Genomic DNA, 23178 nt, shown 5'->3' on the forward strand with positions numbered 1-23178 from the left:
TTCTACTTAGCCACTGACTTGCTATACGATTCTTTAAAATGTCTGATGCTTAGCATTTGCCATATCTCCTTTGCTGAGAAGCTTGGTCTGGCTGTGATCCAGTACCTCCAAAACCAAGCAGGCCTTTTTTCTATTTACTGCCAGTAAAATCCTTGGAAATCCTATGCAAATGTATTTCATTTGAGTATTTTTGTTGTTGTTATTATTATTAAACTAATATGACGATGAAGAAGGAGGGAGTGACCCAGGCAAAAAAGAATGACCCAGAAAGGGAATGAGCCAGGAAGTGACCCAGAGAAAATACTTTGGCTTTCTTCCTCAGACTAGCAGTTGGTTTCCTCAAACGACATTTTAAAATTTTATTTGAAAGTATCAATAAAAACCAACCTGATGAACATTACAACAGAAATAAGCTTGGCTCTTTGTAAACAAACATTATGACTTAGCACCCAGAACACTTATTTTTCACATTTGAATTATTTTTTGAACAGCATTTCCTGGCTCAATGTCACTGCACCACACATAGATATGATAGCAGATAAGTGTGTGAGATTTTAGATCAAGAATATTTCTTTTACAACAAATACATTTTCATTTCTGCTATGCATGGAAGACGTATCACATAGTTTCACCAACGCACTTCTCTTTTCAAAAGGGAATGTAATTCATATTCTCTGACAATGTAGCTGCAATTCGATAGTTGGATTTACTAACCATGTGGATTTACAGTAACAAACTCTTCGATTTTCTTTCCCTCTCTAGCTCACCTTTCTGCCACATTGATTTATTTCTGTTTCACAGCTGTGCCTACCAAACAATTCTTACTCACATTCCACACTTTTCCACCTCTTCTTGCAGCTGATCCAAACTAAAACACAATTTTTCTGGGAATGTGAAGTGAAAGAATTCTCACACCAAGAATACAATGTCCAGAACTGAAGGGAAAAATTTACCTTGGGGGAAGAAACAACCCAAAACCAAAAAAAAAACCCCAAACACCAACCATAAGGCTAGAGGTTCAAATTTAGAAAAGTTAAAAATTTCTCAGTTTAGATCCCACCATTGATAGTCACTACAGCACACCAATAACTCTCCCACAGATTCTATTGAATTTATCCACCTCTAGTATTTACAGCATGAACCACCATAGGCATTAATTGCTTGAGTTACATAAAAGTCACATAAATAAAGTCCCAAGCCTTAAATATTCTGCTCTCAAAATCAGTATTGCTGCTGTTAAAACTGGCACCCAAAAACCTTAGTAGCACAGATACGATCCAAAATACAAACCAATCCAAATAAATAATGAAAACCAGATCAAAACAAAGCACAAAGAAACCTAAACACTGAGAACAAAAGAAAATAAATTAATAGGTAAAATACTGAAGAAAACTGAGGGAGCCTTCTCTCAGCTCTTTCCCCTGCAAAACCTCTCCACAGCAGTATAGGTGTGAAGGACACCTGGGTGCAGCCATAGGGCATGCTTCAGCTTCTCTGCAGGCTTGTTCAGCCCCGTGCCCCATCCCACAGAAAACTCTGTCTCCATAGTGCTACACATGGATTAAAAAAGGCAGAGCCCAGGAGGAAATTGTAGTCCCATGTTTACGTATTAGTTACTGAAAAGTTACTTAACCTTGAGCCATATCCTAAGGTAATGAGCTTGGGCATTCTTAAGTCTCTCGGAAAGGGAACTGAGGGCAAACCATCTGGCTTGTCTTCACTTCCAAGTAGCCCCATGCCTGAGTCTGTCTGCATAGGTGCTGTAGACATTACCCACCGAAGGCAGGCTCTGACAGACCAGTAAAATGTGCAAATTCCAATTATAGGGACTCTGCACTTCCAGTGCAGCCCAGCTGCCAACCACATAGAGATTTGCAGCGATAACAATTATACTTAAAAGCATCACTACACGTTTGAATGCATTTACACATTCTCCTTTTACTCTCTATTTATTATTAATGGCAACTCAACTAATATCAAGGCCCCAGTGTGTTTGGCACTGTAGGTGTACAGAAGGACAGCAAATTCTTGCTCTGAGGAGTTTACAGTCTAATTATAAATGACAGCAGATGGAAGGTGAACTATAAGCTGTTCTGCTTTTCACCAGGAAATTTAACTAAGATAACAATTTTTAACCAAACAGAAACAATGACACCTAAACCACAGGCTAGGCTGCAGGCAGGCATACCCTAGTCAGTCTTGTACACTGTGGTGACAGTGGCCAGTTCCAAGACACACAACCAGGTCTCAAAAAATTCAGGGCTTTGCAGGTGAACACCTGTGTGGAGATTCTGAAGGAACCAAAAGGGAACTTAAGCTTTGTTTCAAGTAAGCCACACTCACACTTACATGTAAGCATGTATTTAAATCCATGTCTCTTCACCAAAGAACTTAGTAAGTCCAGCACAAACACTTGATGGCATTTTGCACTTCCTCACATTTTTAGGTGTCATTCCTAAGACAGCCATAAATTAGCTGCCTATGTAACTTCATATTAATCCAGCTGGAACATCATAAAAGTTACAGGTGACTGTTGGAGATCTCCACAAAACAGGATTTTTAAACTGTAAGTGATAGTTTGCCCACCTGTGAGCTATACTGGCCATTCACCAGGAATCCTAGAACCATAGAACAGTCTGGGTTGGAAGAGACCTTAAAGATAATCTAGTTCCACCCCCCTGCCATGGGCAGGGACACCTTCTACTAGACCAGGTTGCTTAGAGCTCCATCCAACCTGGTCTCAAACACTTCCAGGAATCATCTCTCTTGACCTGCTGGCCACTCTTCTTTTGATGCAGCCCACAATACAGTTGGCTTTCTGGGCTGTAAGCTCATGCTGCCTGCTCAAGTTGAGCTTCTCATCAACCAGCACCCCTAAGCCCTTCTCCTCAGAGCTGTTCTCAATCCATTCCCTGCCGAGCCTGTAATTGTGCTTGAGCTTGTCGCAACCCCATAGGCAGGACACGTTCATCTGTTTTATACACATTGAAATTTTGCACCCATCCTTGTGGCACAGCGTGCAGACCTGTATGAGAGGCACCAGGCTCTGTGCAGCTGGGTATGACCAGCACGCTGCCATTTGCGGCCTCCCTAAACACCCAATATGTAAGAAAGAACTGGGGGCCGAGCTGGAGATAACAAGCATGTGTGGGGGAACAGATCCCATGGAAAGCCCAAACCTTAGAGAATAGGCTACTGCTACACAGACAGGCCCTTCTGTCTCCTAGACTGCAGTTGAACCTTGCTTCCCAGGTGGCAAACATGGCTCTCATCTCATTGGGATGACTGGAGAAGGATGTCTGCATCCAGACCATTGTGGAGGCCATATCTCAGTACTGAAGAGCACCAGAGACTTACAAGCTGTCCTTTGTATATCAAAGATCCATGCCACGCTGAGCCTCATCTGCTGCATTTCCTACTGCTTTACAACAAGATTTGGACTTTGACTCTGCAGACTGTCCTGTAGGACCAGAGGCTTGCTAGGTCCTTCCCAGGGCCCTAGGAGACCTCTTGTCCAGAACCTTGGGCTCACCCTTGTTTGCAAGTAACTGCCCCACGAGTGCAGAAGGTGCCAAGTACTACACGTTCCACTGAAGCAAACTGGTATCACAGGTGACTGACTCACCACCCCTCAAGGACAAGAACTGAATTTGCTAATGTGAGGTACAGGATCACAGGCACCACTTCCCAGATTTGACAGAAAATGGGTACGTGAAGTTCAGATTCCCACAAGTGCATGCAGCCGTTATAGGAAATCAGAAGTACCTAGCAAGCTCCTGATTACCAGCCATGTCCATGTAGAAGAAGGGTCGTTTATTGCACCACACTCTGAGAATGACCACAACAGCTTAGAGCCCTGGTCTTAAGATTCATTTTGTTCCCACTAGTAAATTCACAAACAACTCCTAGAACAGGAGCAAAGGTCTTTATGGCTCCCTAATTTCCAAGGCCTCCCCAGGCTACCTTTGCCCACTTCCCACAGCTGAGATACCTAAGGCTATCCTCACCTTCCCTAAGCATTGAGAGCACTACATATATCAGATATTTCCAGGAGATATCTCTTTTTCCAGGAATACAGCTGCAATACATCTATGCCAGCGACAGATACTGCAAGGACCAAAATCTTTCTGGTTTTCACTCCCTAATGGTCTTAAAATACATGGAGGTTCACACAGGAAGACTGCAGATCACTCCAGAAGTCCCTGTCTACACGTGTCCTGCTTCCCACATGGTAGATGCAAGGAGAGAGGAGGCCAGTTTTCCTGCATGCTGAAGAACTCTAGCTTCCTGCATTCAGCCTGCTGTGCCCATGGAAGGTTGGCTCTCACACCCAGGCTTGTAATCATGAAGTCCAGACAGGGAGTCAAGCTATTGTTCTGGAGTAATCATACAAACAGGGGACGCACTTTGCAGCACAAAAGGGTCAGAAAACCATTTTGCTACTGAAAAAAAATTAAAATCCTGACTTATGGCAGAATTGGACAATTAATCTTTTAGGATTTAATCTAGTCAAAATATTACTCAACAGCCACAAAAATGATAACTCAGGAAAAAACACATCGTATTTCAAACTTCCCCTTTCTCAAAAGCAAAGTCCTTGATAGAAGGACTCTTGTCCCAGCCAGACTCACAAGAATGACAGAGACTGTAGAAACTGAATGTCTCCAAGTATCCTGATAATTCTCCCTCAGAGAAACCACCACAGATCAGCTAAGCATGAAGAGGAAACAGATGAACGTCCAGATTACACTCCTTCCTAGATACCATGCAGAGAAATAAAAGTTTATACCCTTGAAAAACAGAATAATAATTTGAATTATAGGTCCCTCCTCCCAGGTAACACCAGAGTTAGAGAAGTGATGTAGAAATGAGAAGCAGAAGATCTGAGACTGGCTTGAGGCTTTACTACAGTAAAGTTACGACAAATTTTGAAAAAATCTTTAAGCCATCCCTGAATCTTCCATTCCATTCTTCAAATTATTTTAGAGATTCTAGAAGACTTAGAGAGAGGGCAATGAGTACAAGGGGGTTGGTGACAGCAAACAAAATTGGCTGCACAGCATATCAGCACCAGCATATCAGCACCAGAAACAGAGAAGAAGGGTGTTTTCTATGTCCTATGTGCGTTCATGAACTAGATTTTCTGGGACTCTCCTGCCTCTGCTGTAACACACAAACCAACCCATGGCAGTCCAGCGCATCCCTGGGACAGATCTGGAGGCTGTGAGCTGAGAGGGATTTCTCACCAAAACCACAAAGCAGAGCTGCTCAGTGGGACCTGGTGATGCAGATTAAGGAAGCCACAAGTGGCTTCTTGTTGCCCTGCACCCCCCACTACATCAGTTAGGATCTGGCAAAAAAACCTTCCCCTCCAGCTTTCTAAGGCTTTCAGCACACTCCAAGTAGGAGAAGGGCACCTTGGCTCGCAGTATCACATGCCTGGCCTCCTCTCTCTTCTCATGCAGGTAATGAAGCTTGTAAAGGACTATCAGCACTAAGTCAGGGCTAACTGAGCATAAACCGTGTAACAGTGGAAGAATTTGGACACAAGATTGTTGCTAGGTGTTCTGGTCAGGGAGAGTCGACTCTGAATAATTCTCACCAGTATTGGTGTGAATTCAACAGATGATCCAACACTTTTGAAAAGGAGCCCCAGACACACACAATGCCCAATCCATATGAATGGCCTTAGTATCTACCACATCTCCACTTAAACCAGGAAACTGGCTAATGAGGCACACAGTGTTTGCAACACAAAAATATTTTCTTTAATATGTGGACTGATTTTATAGGAATGTTAAGGAACAAAGGAAAAACAAACACATATACACATTCATGCAGAGCTGGAAAATATGATGAGTTTAATCCCACAAAGTGAAGAAAGTGTCAGATCTTGTCGGTGACTTCATACCCATTGTGGAGCACAGAATATTTAATTTCTACAACCTATTCCAGAAAAGTTGTTCTCATTTTCATAGAGTTTGGCTTTTACAATTGGATGGACGTGATTACGAATGATTTGCATGAGGGACTTTCCCAGGCATGCTTTATAAACTCACTCAGACTTCTGAAATTGTGTCAGTCTTTTCTGTCTCACAGTAAAACTTTAACTTTTCTTTTCCAAGCACTTGGAGCTGTTTGCATAGTATTTTGCTATTAAGTGAAACTCTCTTCTACAAAAAACACGGTAAAAGCAGAGTATCTGTATCCCTGTATCTTCTCCTTTCTCATCTTTCTAGTGTCTTTCTCCCACAATTTTAAGGTTGTAAGTTCTGCAAACAACTATTCTTTGGGCAAAAATTAGGAAATGTTCTTTCCAGGCATTTACCACTGAATCTTTATCTGTGACTATGAGCCCACTGAGAGTTTCACATAAATTCCAATTGCTTTTCCACTCCACTCTTTTTTCCATTATTGAAGATGGTTGTTGCCTAAAGGACTGTAGGATTCAATTTTATTTTATATTTATTTTTTCTGCTATATAAATTATCTATTCCTATCTGGTACTCTTTACCTTCTAATGATTTACTTTCCTGTGAAAGAGGGAAAAGGAATAAGCAAGTTTCAAATGTGCAAGTAAATACCTAGATAACTGCATGAATAGTCCAGTAACTACACACCACAAAAGGAAAATCAGAAATAAAAAGACCAGTATGTAGATAATAAAAACTGTCTCTTGTTAGACGCATCGGGAGGCTGCTGTGACCTCAGGCCTGTGGTCACAGAAGCCAAAATCAGTTAAAACCTGCAGAGAACACTGCAGATTCTATTTAAGATTTGCACTGAGACCCCCACATTAGAAACACTGCTATTAGGTTCATTCTTGATCGATGTCTGAATGTTTAGCTTAATTTTGGCTTTTGCTTTTTTTGAAACCAACACTAACTAGTAGTTTCATTACAGTCTTAAGGATGGCTTTGTTTCACCTGCAAAGCAAACATCTAGTGAAGGGTGCAATTAAAGCCAAACAAGTAAATGTATTACAGAGATAGCTTAGAAGCTAGAGCACAACAAAACAAGTGCTTATTTACATGCTTAAAATCTAACCTGCTGTGCATAGATGCCAGTCTTGACTCCTCCATCATCTTTTTTTTTTTTTTTCTCTATGATTTTGTTTGAAGCCATAAAGAAATACATTAGGAGCAAAGTAATGTTTTCAGCCCCAAAACAAGATCTAGGTTGCTAGTAGTGAGCAGACTAAACATAGTGTACTGACTACAGCAAGTACAGCAGAGTGTAAAGAAGGGGTAAGGGAAAAAAATCTGTATCTTAAGACTCTTAGCAACTGCTGAAACAGCAAAGCACACTTTTATTTCAAGTGTTTACCAACAATTTGCCAGGAAGTGAACAGAAATTATAACCTCTCAAATAGACATTTATGTCCAGACATCAAGCTATCAGAGGGATGCAAAACTTCTAAGAGGACTGTGGAGTCACTGCTCAAGGTACAAAGCCACTGATCCAAAATATGGAGAGCTGCAGCAGAACTGGACTCTTCTCCAGCTATTTTGGCCTGTCCCAAAGCAGGGGGGTGTTTTGCCAGCGCAGCACATCCCACAGCAGGAGGAACACCTCCAGAGCCTGGCATTCAGCCCCAGGGAAGGGGCACAGGGCTGGCAGGGATTTGCAGCAGGAATGCTGCCGGCACCAGGTGGTGGCTGAACACAGGCCAGGTACCAGCCCCAGCCCAGCCATCTGCGCGGGGAAGATACGCCCATTGTATGGGAGCAGCGACCCGGGCATGATCTTTCCCTGTAGGAAAACTACCCGCAAGATAAAAGGGTGGTTTTCTGCTCAACAGGGAAAGTAATCACGGGGAGCAAAACCTTAAAAAGCTATTTACTGCACTTTTAAATCTAGGGGGATTTCCTCTCTCGCCAAAGAAGTTTTTAAAAAATCCTCGCTGCTCCTATCTGTAAATGATAGTTTATGGAGAGGAGGGAAAACACAGGACTGGCAGTAAATCAGCCTACTAACTGATCCAGAGTCCATTACCAAATGTTTTTCATTACAAATATGGCTTCACTAATTTCTGCAATGCATTGTAGGCTATTTCTGGAAGCCTTAAAAATGCACAGTTTCTGCATTTTAATACTTAACAGTATAGTTATTTCAGTTTATTAAAAAAAAAAAAAAAGGGGGGGGGGGGGGGGGGGGAACTGCTTAACTGCAACTGGCTTTCCTGTCACAGAAAAGGACTAAGCCAGCCCAAAAGCAGCCAAGCAGGAACCCTATTTAAGTCCAGCATGAAGAAAACCTTTCCAACCTTTTACACCAATTAGTATAATCTGGGGTCTTTTGATGTTAAAGTCCCCAAGAATCATATGGAAATCATAAAAAGCACAGTATTTAAAACAGATTCAGAATGCAGATAAAATAATTCTTCCTTCTTAACATTTCCACCAGAGCTGGAGGCACCATCCACTAACAAATTCTTTGTAAAGCTCAATGTCACTTGTACTGGAGTGTTTGCTTTCGGCCAGGGGAGATGGGGGAGGCCGTCTCTAAAAGTAGCCACTTGTGAAACAACAGAGCACCTGGGAGGCCAAGCTGGGACGCTGGAGCTGAGCCTGGCAGGCACCAGGGCAAGCGGCGAGGCCAGCCCCAGGCCCTGAACACAAGCTGCTCCCAACCAGGGGAAAGGAGACTGAAAAACTACGCAACGTGATCCCCTGGCCAACTTCTGGAGTCTCAGCCCCTGAACTTTTTGGTGGGCTTTGTACAGACTTCCCTAAATGAACGGCATCCTTCACGAGGATAAACAGAGGCTACAGGCGTTGACATTACATGCTTGAATCCGTGCAACAAGTTATCTTTAGGTGAAAAACACCAAGTCTTGCATTTCTTCCTTATATTGGACTATTCCTGAAGCACGCAAATTTCTTTAAGTGTCCTGCTTCCAGCAAAACTCGAGGCTATTCTGTTTGCCTTGACAATTCAAAAAAAGACCATGGGGCAGGAAAGTGATGGATGCAGGAATGTTTAATTTTCTTTAAATAAAATTTTGATCAACAGTATTCTGCTATGAAATCTGACACAGCAACAAACCTCCGCCAAAAATATACACAGAGAGAGAGACAGAGAAGGTAATTTTACAGGATTCTTCCAGACCATAACAGTATTTTCTGTAATGGGAAAGGCTAAACACAGCTTCTTGTGCAACCAATATAGCCTCCCTATGGAACCAGTTACACACTCCGACTACATGTGCATTAAGATGTTGTACAATAGAGTTCTCCAGAGGCAAGGAGACAAAGAGGGGAAGAGGCTGGGGTGGGGAGACACATACAACTCAAGAACCTTACATTGGCATTTGAATAAACTGAAAAGTAAGCAAAACTGTTCGTGTTTATACAAGCAACTTGACTGTACTCTAACAGAGGACAAGGGTATGAAACTATGTCCTTATAAAGTAACACTCATCTTTTACTTATCTAACAAAGAGAAACACAGGAGAGGGTCAGAGGCTGCTGAAGGAAAAATATCTAAGTGTTAAGGCTGGAGAAACAGAAAATAAAGTTTAACACAGACACAAGTATTTGCAGGTAAGAGCACAAAAAAATCTTAAACGCTGTATATTTTTCTATAAAAGTAAAAATTGGATATTGCTGTCAGTGGTATGCAAATCTCTGTGACAACCTGATATTTAAATTGCCAGTTTAACAACTGATAAAAATTATGTTAGATAAAGATTAGTATTACAGTTCTAGTACTGCTATTAAAAAAAAACTGGTGTTACATACAAATGTGAAATCAGCCCTTTTAACTAATCATTCCAAGTTTCAGTTATGTGTTATGAAATTCTCACACAGATTGTGAATTACCTTTGATGTATTATGGTAATACTAGAACTATAATTAATATTAATTACAACTTCCATAATTTCACAGTGCCTGAATGGCTTGCTACTCCTAGTATTTGTAGGAAACAAGCCGTTCAGTTCCTGACACAAATATTATTCCTTATTAGTTTTGCAGCTGAATAATATTCAGCTTGTAACAGAATCCTCTTAGGACTGAAAAGTACTCTTGTGCACACGGATACACGCACAAAAACAACAACTAAAAGCTAAAAGCAAACTTGCCGAGAACTTCTGGGTCAGCTTTTGACATCACCCATAGGAATGAAATCAGACACCAACCAATCAGGCACCATGAGGCTGGCAGTACAAAATAAACAAAAGCTGGGCCCAGGCCTCTGCAATGAGAGAGGGAAGTGGAAGAGACTATTGTTCCAAAAGCTTTTAAATTGTGTTGCTTTATTTATTTCTTTTGACAATGCCTGAACTGAATCTCTAAAAAGGGAAAGGACCCTCCCCCCTCCAGGATCTGTTAAAACAGAGGAGGGGGGCGGGGGGGGTGTCTTTTCCCTGTTGCTATTTGTTCTCTTCAACAATGTTTTGTGAGCCCTGTGAAGGGAACAGCACTATCGCGGCGCGGCATGTGGGAAGGCAGCGTTCTGCCCAGCATCTCCACAGAGGCTCAGCACCGACACTTGGTGCCAGATTTTCTGAAAAACTGGGCAGGCTGGGTGCTAAGCTCTTTTCAAAGGTGCCTTCCAGGAAGCTGGGGTCTTTAGAAATCTGGCACCAAGCGTAGATGCTGGGCATTTTGGGAAGCTGGGGCAAGAACTGCATGGTGAAACCACCTATCTGTGTGCCCTCCCCCAGAAGAAAAGTGTCAGCTCTTTTGCTCTTTTTGTGCTGTGCATCGCTGAACCTGCCCAAGCTGAACGTCCTGTGCAAGCCCTTACTTACTTATTCACACGAGTGGGCTGAAGAGGACAATGCTCTGCACAGTGTCATAGCTGTGGCTAGTGTACAGCCCATGATTCATTTCTTGGACACTCTAACCCATCACTGAACTCAAAAGATTTAGGATTAGGCCCAGAGTTCACTAAAAGCACACATGGTGTGTTTTTTCAAAGTTCAGCTCAGCTGAACAAAGCTAGCTGAATGATTTCAATCCTCTCAGTGCTTCCCCAAGGAAAAAAGAAAAAAGAAAAAAAAAGAAAAGCAGCATATGCCTGCAGTTTGGACTGGACTTGCTACCCCTTTCCTGTTCCTATCCATGCTGCAGAGACAAGTGTACAGGGACAAGTAAATGCATTCCAGAACTAAAAGATAAATGCATGGATCCTGGAGTTGTATAGGTAAAGAATATCAGTCATTCTTACATCTTTAATAAAAGAGACCTTTTTCTACTCTTGCCAAGAAAATTAGTCCTAAGGTGCACCCAAATAATTACATATTGTGGAACAGTAAATTACTACAAATGCCATAGAATTCAAGCAGTCCCAAGTCTGGGCCAGATTTTCAAATGTTTTGCAGATGTTTATGGTTTGCTGAAAAACTTTTGTCGAGTTACCCACACAATAAAGCATTTACTGAACAATTTTGGCACGTGGTAATTCATTTTCTTTGCGCAGGTGTTGCATTCCAGAAATATTTTGTCTTCTTATAGGAGACTGACAGAAGACTGTTGGAATTCTACTTAAAGAAAATCATCGTGAAAGAAACCAGATGCCCCTCATCTGGGAGAGAAAAAAACACCCCTCAAACTCAGTTAATTTGCCTTTTCTTTCTTTTTGGGTAAATATAAAAATAATTATAATTTTTAAAAAGCAAACAAACACCTCACAGGTAAAAATCTGTTCAAAGTATGTTACTGATGGCTGGTATTTCTGTGAAACTCACGAACTTGAAAGCACAACCCACTACAGGGTGAAGCCCCAGGTTGCCTATGACAAAGATCCTGGGGTATCAAATCCCAGGTAGTGTTTTCAGAGATTAATTTTCCTTACTCCAAGCTCACAGCTGGTGGGACTACAACAGCCCGACCCTCGGTTGCAGCAGGGACACACGGACCTTGCCGGGGCAGGGGCAGGGCTGGCAGGGCAGCGTCCCGCCCGCCCATCGCCATCCCCCTCCGCCTCCCCACAAAAGCACCACAGGCACCCGCAACGCTCCCTTTTGTGGTGAGCTTTTATTCCACACTGCGTGGGGTAGGAAGCAAAACACAAAACGGGGTTTTGCAGCACTGTGGACCTTTCCCTGACTGGTAAGTTGCCTGGAGGCAAAGCAAAATGAAACCCTTGGGATTTAACCCCTTTCCCTTTGAAGCATATGGAAATTAAACATTAAGCCTAAAAAATTTTCCAGGAGCAGATATGAATCCAGATATAATATCGCTTTGTAGATATGGAAAAATACAACCAGCTATCTTCGATTTCCTAGACATGCAAGCCACTAAGTTTTCCTTCAGGGTAGGAAAGCAAAGATGAAAATGCCAAAGGACTGTTAACCTTTAGAAACACATTTTAAGAGATAACATGACTGAACCCAGATAAATCGGAATTAAATTTAATCAACCTCCCAGTTCCTAGCTACATCATCAGAGGAGAAAAAAATAAAATTAGAAGAGAAACAGAAGGAAATTCAGACATCTTAAACTGAGCAAACTGAATTCTCTACTGTGCAACTTCCCTGATGCCACTAAAGACTTCAATTTGCACGTGCTGTGTTACAGACTTGCTGTCTTAACAGTCCTCTTATGAGTAATCATTGGAAGGTAAAATTTAAATAATGTTTTGGAGTTCATACTATTTAGACTTGGCTGCTGTTCTCTCATTTACAGAAAAATTAATCTAAATTTACAATTTAAATACTTTGCATCAAATCCTTAAATCACCCTTCTTACTCTGTGAATGGAGGTGTTAACATCTATGTGGTAGCTATGACCAATTAATTCATGTGCTCCAAGCGGCTAAGAATATATAATCCTTTAATCTTTTGTTCTGTGACTCCACCTACAACTCCCTGGCACTAATTTAAGAGTACAGACCATGATGCTTCTAATGAGCAAAACATTCAAATAAGATTGACTGTCAAACTCAGCAACCTGTTGCCAAAAATGAAAGCTAGATAGGTGTAAAGGGACGTACAACAGGAATCCTAATTTTTAAGTGGCAGGTGAGGAGTGTTCCAGCATGAATGTAAAAGCCTGTACTAAAAAGAAGCTCAAATGTCTGTTATTAAAATGCAGATCCTTCTATCAAGTGCATTTTTGGTCTTTCTAAATAAAACCATTAAGTTGTGATAACCTAAATTACACGTAATCATATTCTAAGCTTTAAAAAAAAGTTCACATGATTTTATGTTATGCATGTGTGTCACTATTCAATATGTTAATTTTTCTGGAGAAAGCTAAACCATTGAATGGATAGCTTTCACTGCCCAGGCATCTAAAAGAGTTTGTTGAAGATTTACCAGTTTTTTCCAAGCAGTGTTTTTTTTCTGCAAGTTACAGCAACAGTTTTCTCAATTTTCAGCTAGTTCAGTTTATAGTTACTTCATTATAAGCTAGGAAAACAATTAGGAATTCAGAAATCAAGCGAGTTTGTTCTCCTCTTCCCATTCATGAATAAAATTGAGATGTACAATTATAGACTACTTAAGTAACTAAAAAAACTTGAAGTACTTGGTGTGCAGAAACAATCGGCACGATGCACTAGCTGTATGTATTAGATTTGTGTAACAGATCAGTCCTAAAAGCACAAGTTCCAATGTAAATTTTTGCCGTGTGTGCCAGAACATCAGTTAAACCTCTAAAGCAGCCTTGAAATGTCACTTTTGTGTATTTTAATTGAATTCAAACTTCAACATCTTGCTACACATGAATCACAGATTAAAAAGATCTATTATTTCTATTAAGAAATTTGATCCACCATTTTCTAACATAAGAAAAATGTAAAGATTCAGAACATAAGTAAATGTATGTAAGAGGTACACATGTATTTAGAGAAACCCAATTGTGTACAACAAACAGCTCTGGTTAGCAAATTATATTGACCAATAAAACTGAGCCTTCTTTTAGGAAAGTAACTGGAAAGCAAAAATGCAAAACAAGATTACACTTAATTATTTAAATCAAATTGCTCTGCTCATTCATTCAAATTGTGATTAAAATCAGGGATTTACATTAATCCACTCTGGATTGCATAAACATGACCTTAATAAGAGGGAGCAGTAGCTTCATCACCCAAGAGGTGATTCAGGAAAAGCATCGTGGCAGAGCACAAGGAGGGACTGAGGGAGCTCAGTAATGGAGATCCTTCTGCTGCCCCAACTCTCTTTCTCCACAGAGAGAAAGCAAACGTGTGAGTGGGAGGAAGTGTTTACAGGAGTGTGTATGCATAAAAACAAAATAATAGTCGATTACTCGTGCATCCCAATTATTCTTACTTGTTTTATTACTAGAGTCCCTAGAATAGTCCTGTGTTCATACTTCTTCCCCATTAGCAGGAAAATGGAGCCTTCTCCCTGTTCACCTGATACTGGCATTAACTAATGTGTCATTTAAGTAGAAAGCAATACTAAATGTTACACTGAAATGGATTTAGCTCTGCACTCAGATAACTCACACCCAACTCCTCTTCCAGCTTCTACCAAATCCTGAACTCTGCATTTCTTCCTAGATAGCAGGGAGGTGAATAGCACAAACCAAAAAAAACCCTACTTACTGTTGAAGGAGATCTACTCCAACTCAGCTAAAAGTCAATGCACTACCAAGGTGACCAAAATAACAGTATGACAATGGGGCAACAACTAAGGTACTTGACAATGCAACCTACAGCATATTCCAAGGGTGCTTTAATATCTTGCATGAGAACATCTTTTCAAATAATATGATTTGTTTTTCAGCAGAGATCCAATTACAATTAAAATAAACAAAACTAAAGCCTTTCTTCTTTCTGCTTCGCAGCTTGATTGTGAAGGACAAAACTACTCTGGTTGAGCCCACTTCTAATAGGAACTACTTTTCTCTTTTGATTTTACAAGAAAGTGTTTTACAATCCAGAGAGGATGAGTCATCAGAAAATCCTTGTCTAGTTGCCAAAAACCTGCCCCTCTTCATTATGAACATAAAGATAAAAGCTCTTAGAGTACATTAGCTGGCATACGCCTACACAGACAGTACAAATAAATTAATTGTGCCTAGCCTCAAACATCCAAAGAGGTGTAGTAGGAGCCCAGTCCATCTTGTTTCATTAACAAATTAAACTGTAATAGAGCATCAACAGTTCTCTTATGTACATAAGCTTGGCTGTTGTACACAAAGGTTTTGCAGGTATCATGCTTTCTTACATACATACATTTTAATTCTTCTCATATTTAGTTTGCATACACTACATAAATAACAACAAAAACTGTATATGCTGGAAAAAGAAAATTATGAATGTTGGAATAAGCCTGTTTGCCATCCCATAAAACTATTCAGAAACTGCACTGGTTCTTCGTACCCAATACTACAATAGTGATGTTTACTAAAAAAAGGAATTTGAGGTATGACACTATTTCACACATGCAAAATTTAGAAATAGTTTTGCATCTGACAAGAAAGGCAACTATACTTGGAAGTGTAAGTGGACCGTGTCCAGTCTAGTACATGCAGGTTCCTTTGAAAACTGCACTACTTGCAAACATTGAGGCTGTCTCATAAAAATATACACATAAGTGTATTTTATAACTCAGGCAATGAGAATACAGATCAAAAGAAGAGTCACTGTATAAAGTACTGTACATGGACCAGGGGCCAGAATTACTGGAAATAATCAACATTTACCATCAAACCCCTGCCACAGATGAACTGTTTTCTTTCTGGAATGCTCACAATCTTTAGCATGAGAAAGTTATACACAACCAACTTGAAAAACAAGTTTAATTCTACTTAGCCACAAGCTAAGATTACACCCTCAAACACACCTTTCTAAGATTTCTTATGAGAGGTTTGTTTGTGCAATCCAGTTACGAGCAATTTGTTAAAATTGCTCTGTGATTTTCTTTATCCTTTAACTGCATAATTTAAGCAACCTGCATTTTATAAGTTCAAAGATTTAATTTTTTTGCAATTGTATATTTCTGTCTGGTTTTACGTCCTGAAAAATGAAAAGTTGTGGAGAAAGAAGACAGAAAAAAGGAATGGAAGAGAGAGGTTGAGCTCAGTCTGCCACAGAAAGCAGCATCTTAATTAATGAGCACAGATAGTGAGCTAACATTAAATAGGAGGGTTCAAAGCAATCTGCAGTCTGTGTTATTGCTGCTCTACTTTTTTGGCCTCTAACCTCAGAGCTGGGAAAAGCCAGAGAGAAGGCAAGGCACTGACTCCTCTGGAAGCTAAGTACCACTGATGGCCGAAGCCTGTCATCCCTGTACAGGGAATTTTAGGGTCTGTGTTTTGGTCCCTGCAGCAGGGCAGGACCATGGCTGTGATGTTCTGGCTAGCTCTCACCAAGGGCTGCCTTCCAGCTTTGTCTCACCTTAAGTTTCACTTTGTACCTTCAGAGACAATATTTCTTTCTTCCTACCTCAGCAAAGCACGCTGCTGCTATCTGATGTTAGCAGCTGTTACATGGTATTACACATGTGGACACAGCCTCAGCAGCTCCCAAACAAACTCCAAACCAGGTTTGCAGAGGCTTCTCCCGAGGGGCAGAGCGACATGAACCAATGTGGACGCACACCTTGCAGCAGGCTGCGGCTCACTGCTCCAGTTGCTCATGTATTTATTTTTCAAGAGATTGGTTTTGACAGGCACCGAGGCCAGTGCAAACATACTGGTCCAGACTCGTGACATCACCTGATTAATAAATCCACGGAAGGCTGGGCAGCTCTGGCTGCAGGCTGCCGGCCCGTGGGGGAACGCAGCCACGCATCGGCTAACGCAGCGCTAACTCACTGCCCCACACGCTGCTGCCATTGGTAAACAACTCTCTCACAAGCCTGCTGCGCTAACTGGAGGTTTACACGGCCCCTCCTGTAAGCCCCAAAGGTCCTGCCAAAAGCAGAGACCAAACCTGCCCCGTGGGAGCCTCAGAGCTCCTGCTTCTGCCCTCCTAGCCAGAGGGACGCGTGGGGTGGCGAGGATGCCACCCTGATGCAGCGATGGTAGCGCCACTGACAGGGGAGGTGACAAAAAGCCTTTGCCCTCCCTGAGGGCAGGCCAGACCCTGCCCTGGCTCTGCAGCAAAACACGTAGGGGTGGGCTGAGCCCCCCACACCCACCAGAGCACTGCCAGGCTCATGGCCTTCCAAAATGAGGCCGCTACAGGTCCTTTTTTTTTTTTTTTTCTGTTATTCCTTTATGAACAGCACCTCATTATTGCAGAATGATGCGAGCGCTTAATTAGTGCTATGGGTTAATCACTCTGCCTGAAGAGTTTCCCTTTCTTTCATGAATAAAGGAAGCCAGCCCAGCTTCCCGTTATCCAGCTACCAGCACCAGCCCCAATAAAGCACCATCTTCGGCCGAAGCCAGCCACAGCCATCACGCAGATACGTGATGTCTAATGTGTAACTGTAGATATCCTTTCTTTTATGGGGTTAATACTTGCCCTTGGGGATAATTGTGCAGGACTTTAGATGAGAGATTTCCATAAAAGGCAGTAAGAGTCACCCAGCTAAAACCACACATAACTCAAGCTAGTTTACCCCTTTGCATTATTTAAATGTCTCCCTTTAATGTGAATGCATCAATTTAAAGGCACAAGGCTGTCAGTGGGCAGGCAGCTCTTCTCTGGAGACCAAATGTCTTTTTTTTCAGGACTTAAATTTGCATGCATTTCAAAAATGTGTCTATTCCTAGACTATCAGAAAACAGAGGTATAGAGCTGTGTTTCTCATTGCTGTCAGGGAACTTGCAGAGTCAGATTTACTGCACCCCTACACTGGGGTGTCAGGCAGGTAGGGGGGCTGTGCCCCCTCTCTGAACCAGATGTGGATAATGAAATCCAACATACTGGCATTTCAACTGTTGACAGCTGGCAAGTCTCCTGACTCACCTTGTGAGTGGACCCAGAGAAGAAGGAGGAAACAGCAGTTGTTCTGGCCCTTCTACTCTGCTTTTGTGTTCCTGGAGTGCAGACCCTGGCTCATGCCTTCCTTGCAAGCGCTTCTGCTAAATCAAAATTTAGCAGAGTACATACAGGTAACCAGAGACTTTTCCAAAACACTTATAGCTTGGTCTTCCATTGTAAGATTACATGTTTTTATTTTCAGATTTATTTCCAGTGTATACAAAGAGCACCAGCAAGGTTCAAGTTACAGCAATTAATGAAATTTAACTACATGAATAGGGAGAGAGCCTTTTTGAAAACAATTTTGGTTTTAATGTTTAAAAAATGAAAACAGTAATAAGACTGAGGTAGAAATATTTTCATTTGCTTGCATGTTTCTTTCTCTGGCTACATGTATGAACTTGTTTCCTGGTCAAGGGGAATTTTTTATGGATAGGAAAGCATAATTCTGCCATCTACTCAGTCCCTGGGTATCTTGTTTTTATAAGGCACAAAGTTTTTTTCAGTTAGGTTACCTAGGAGTGAAAGTTATGTCTCATAATCCGTAATTCTGTTGCCCATTACACACCATCTGGTGACACAGTCAAAGATAATCTGATTTTTGTCTTTTAAAAACATCGCATAGCTGTATCATATGGTGCATGCAATATGATAAATTACTTATTTAAATAGGGTCCTTCTGTACAGTTTACAAATCCAAGCTCACTCTCAGTTAACCTGAAAGCAGTTTCGAGCAGGGCTTTTTTTGTTTGCTATTTTAAATGTCTGAGTCCCTAGCTGAGGTTTTTATCCAGTTACAGTTACACCTAAAATTGTGCAATTAAGCAGCTAACATCTAATCTAGCCAATCTTTAAGAAGCTTTAATTGGAATTCAAATCTTTGTATCTACAGTGGAATAAATATTATGACAAAACCATTTAATACCCCAAAAGCAGCAACATCTTAATGCAATGTCTTTACAAGAAAGAGCCTGATATAATTTAATTATAGACTACTTGTTCAAAGTGATGCAGCAGTTCTCAAGTATTTCAAGTAGATGCTGGGGGCCTACCCATAAAGACTTCCTTGCAAGATATTGGTTCATCAATATATCTGCAGGTTTGCAGCAGATTTGCTTTTGTCACTTTATTTTCAGTCTCCAAAAGTAATCAAAATAGTTAGTGGGTTGCCAAAAGTTGTATCCTCACAAAATAAATCAGAAAGAGAATCAATCATGCTGGGCAAAAGCAAGCTCTTACACAATTAAGCTGGTGAAGGAAAATAGGCCATTTGCTGTTGCTCAACTCCTTTGCCAAACTATTTCAGTGGCCCTGCGAACAACAATCTCATCCCCTTCTGATGCACAAGACACACCCGAAACATTTCAGGAGGGGTGGAAAGTAGTAAAAGAAGATTTCTGTGATTTGCAGTCTGGTTCTTCTGGGAAGATTACATATTTCTAGGAGACTACAACGTACACATAAATCTGTACCTCTGATACAATCACATAATCAACATTCAAATCTAGATAGCTGTTTTTTCCATGCAGATTTTTACTACTTTCTCTTCCTGGAATAATTAACCACTTGTGGGATTTTTTTAATTTAAGAAGTGAAGACTTACTTTTTAGTGGACTCTTCAGTGTCTGCTCTGAATAATTCCCATTTTTCTAGCAGATCAGCTTTAAATCAGTCTGTCAGGTTGCTGTGTCCTTTTGCACTTGCAGGTTTCCTTCCCACCAGAGCCTCTGGGCAAGCCAAAGCCAAACCATATCCCTACAATAATCTAATTTGCTGATACACCTGCACCACTTACCAGAAGTTTCCACAGTCTTTGGCTTTGTTTGGGGAGATGGAGACAGCAATTCTTCACTGAAAGGCAATTCCTCACAGGAGTTTTGTGTTGGGTGATGGCTCATCAGCAGCCCAGCTGCTGGGACACCAGACCATACACCATGGGGAGGCAGGGAATGTTTCCAAAACCTAGCAAGTGCAGAGATGGCACATGAGCCTCACGTGTAAGCCACAGGTGTTCCATTATTCTCCTCCTCTCTCACATGCACCTGTGGAGCCCTAAAAGCACCAGACCTCATCCACAAAGCATGGAAAGGTTGTCCCATTTCCTCTGCTCTCTAAATCAAATCATCCCATCCTTGTTCCCCCTGACCAGGCTGCCCATTTAGCTTCCTATACCCATCAGGTATGTTCTGTGACTAGAAGGGATTTGAATAAAGCATTTAAGTATCTGGCAAGGATTTTCTTCAATGAAGACATGCTATGAACTAGGCAATCATACTTTCATCTGTGCTGCCTGCCAGAGAAGTGCACAAACTTCCAATAGCAAAGAAATGAGGTCATTTTGGTCAACTGCCAAAATCAGCACATTTCCTCTTTTGGTTCTGCATGCTGCACCTCCACACTCCACAATGTGTGACAAACTGTGGGAGGGAGGTGCAGTCTCTCAGAAAAGGAAATAAAAATTCAACCGGTGGATGTTATTAAAAAAAAAATAAAATTGGTGGGAGGGGGGTTGAAGGAAAACAGAAGATAAAACCATGAAGCATCCTGATGTCCCATGACTTCCCCCTGAAGATCTATTTTATGGGAGTGCAGTGTAACTTTTTTAAGAAGATGTTGATACCTTATCTTGATATTGCAGAAATTTACAGCCTCATCCTGCTAGAGGAATTCAAAAGGCTTTCATGAGGGATGTAGCGTTTGGTGAGAGGCTGGGCTGGAATTTAGCAGACCAGGATTAAATCCTGGGTTTTAGCATAAGTTCCTGTTGGGCTTGAGCAAAACTAAATTTCCTTGTCTGAGACCCCGTCTTGTGCCTGTTCTTGTTCATTTAAAACCTAATTTTTCCTGAGCTGGGAATATGTCATTACAGTAGAGCTGAGTCTGGAACAGTAGATTTGGGATGCTCATTTGGGCTTCTTAATGCTAATGCAGCACAAACCAAAATGACAATAGTAGTAGTAGTAATAAGAATAATAATAGTCATTATCTCTCACTCTTTATTTTCAAGTTAATGTCTGCCAAAAAGTGTTAGGAGAAGTTTCTCATTGTGGCAACTACTGTATTTATGTGTGTAATTCACCAGCAGCTCATCTGAATAATTTGAATTTTTTATTAAGATTATTTTCTCATTTTCCATTGAGAAGCCTTCTTAGATACTGACTCATATTCAGCCTTGTAGGGAAAAGTGCCAAGCATTTGTTTTTCTTATGTCTCCAATAGTTATTTGACTCCTACATTAAATTCAGCAAAGCCAAAAGTGAATAGGAACAATCTTAATTTAATTATTAAATATATTTCAAACTTCACTGGGATTTTAAAAGGATCTTTCATGTGGGGTTGTGGAAATGTGCCAGGGAAATCTAAAAAACCTACATGTAATCCTCTCTCCCCACCTTTCTTTTTGCCTCTCTCAAAAGCAGGCTAGGTTAACTCTATAATCTGGTGGAGCTACTTTCACTTCAGGTTTGCTAGAAAAAAAAGTCTTGCCAGGGCATCATGCCAAGCCTGCCACTTTTGACATAAATATGACTTTCTTTCGAGTAAGTTTTATGAGGGGCACAGCAAGAGGCTCATATACTACGGCAATTCAATTGCAGATTTAGCTATGCAGCAGCTGCCACTGCTTCATTAGAAACAACAGTTTGCTCTGAAGGTCTCTTAAGAAGTTTACAAAAGGCACAGTGTATTTATCTGACGTCTGTTACAGTGGTGCAGAGATACACAGACGGCTCTCGACTCACCTTCTGCATCACACAGAGCCAAACCCACTTCTGCAGAAGGGGTTAGACCTTAAATCTGCCTTCTCCTTTCCTGATGACACTCCCCTTGTCTATTTGACAATCAGAGCCAGCTTACTTTCCTTGGGAGGGTCAGATTGGCAGAAAAACTATAGTGAGGAGAGGAAACATGTTAAGTATGAAAACATTCTCATAAGCTCTCACAGGAAAAGGATGTAGCTAACAATAAAGGAGAATACTGCATTTCTCAGCCAAACCTTATCATACAAGATTATACATTTCCAAAACTTACATTCATACCAGTTAAATATTAGTAGTGCTACATCTACAGGAGGCATATTCTGAAATACTCTTCCTATATTCCCCCTAGTCAGTTCTGGAGGTTTCTTTCTGAGGTTAACAACAAGCAAATGTATCCCTACCTCACCAAACTCAGGATGCAACCAGAGTGCTGGGAGCTACAAAGTGAACTGCTCCACCACCATCTGACCTGGCCCACAAGTGATCCACGAGGGAACACCTCCAGGAGCCACTCAGGCAAGTCTGTCATGGACCACTTGCAAGTAAGCTTCATTCACCACATCCTCACTTGTAGTATTGATGGCCTGGCCTCCTGTCAGGCACAAATACTGTTTGCTAAGCAGCTGGAAGGCTAATTACTTAACGTTCATCCTTCTTCCTCCAGGGTTGTTCCCTGCACTTCTTCAGTTTTGCAAAGCTGGTACAGTAAAGCTGAAGAGCTGATAAAAGTATGGTCTGGGCACAGCTTTGAACTGCTTGCCTTTGCTTTGCTCAGCAGCCATATCATTTATAGTTTCACTGAAAACCTTCAGGCCTGACCATTCTGGCCAAGTTTCATGGTTTTCAGTACCTTTCCAGGGAGCAATCTGAATGAGCTTTTTGATGGCCCATCTCTGGTCCAAGCATTATTCTCAGAAACGCACCAGCCAGCAGAGACCTACTGACCTTTGCCTGCTGTCCTCAGTGCCATCAAAGCAGCTGAGTGTTGGACTCATTCCTCATTCTGTTCACCTGGGGACACGTCTGCCAAACAGGCAGCACAGGTGATTTTTCCTCCATGCAGGCTCTAGAGGGACATTCACAGGCACTCCTTGATTTGCATTTGGTGCCTAATGATTGCAGTGAATGCCCAGGTCAATACCTGTACTCACTTTTGCAAACACAAAAGAAAAAATAAATACTGCTGACAGGTCATTCTCAGAAAGGGATCCAGGGGGCTCTGTAACTTGCCTTCTCCTCACAGATCTGGAATTGCTGCATGCGATGAAAGTCTATTAACAGTTCACCATAAAGCATGCCCAGAGATTTTATGTCCTAAATTATGCATATGATTGTTTTGCCTGTTTGGTGAATGTTAGTGTAGTGGGAAGTCTAAATCACTGTTATTACTCCTCTAAGTAAGGATTTTTAAACTGTTTATTGAATTAAAAAGAAAACAATAGAGAAGTCTTCAGTGAGAATATTTCAAAAAGCTGTGATCATTCTGTGAGCAGCCTTAAATACTGACTCAGTGTTTCTTCTGGTCTCAAGATGCACCAGTTTCAGCATGTTACTTCAAAGAAGAATC

The 23178-nt window shown here is 41.3% G+C and overlaps 1 protein-coding gene across 4 annotated transcripts in view; it reads right to left on the minus strand.

Annotated features, from left to right (window-relative positions):
- Nucleotides 1–23178, minus strand: part of TEAD1 (TEA domain transcription factor 1) — a 161505-nt gene that overhangs the window by 119473 nt on the left and 18854 nt on the right. For all 4 annotated transcript variants that reach the window (XM_051620764.1, XM_051620762.1, XM_051620761.1 and 1 more), the window contains exon 3: nucleotides 19649–19815. The gene's annotated coding sequence lies outside the window, so the exon portion shown is untranslated. The remainder of the gene's footprint in view (nucleotides 1–19648; nucleotides 19816–23178) is intronic.

Source organism: Apus apus, chromosome 5 (genome assembly GCF_020740795.1).
Source record: "Apus apus isolate bApuApu2 chromosome 5, bApuApu2.pri.cur, whole genome shotgun sequence".
In the NCBI taxonomy this organism is placed as follows: Eukaryota; Metazoa; Chordata; class Aves; order Apodiformes; family Apodidae; genus Apus; species Apus apus.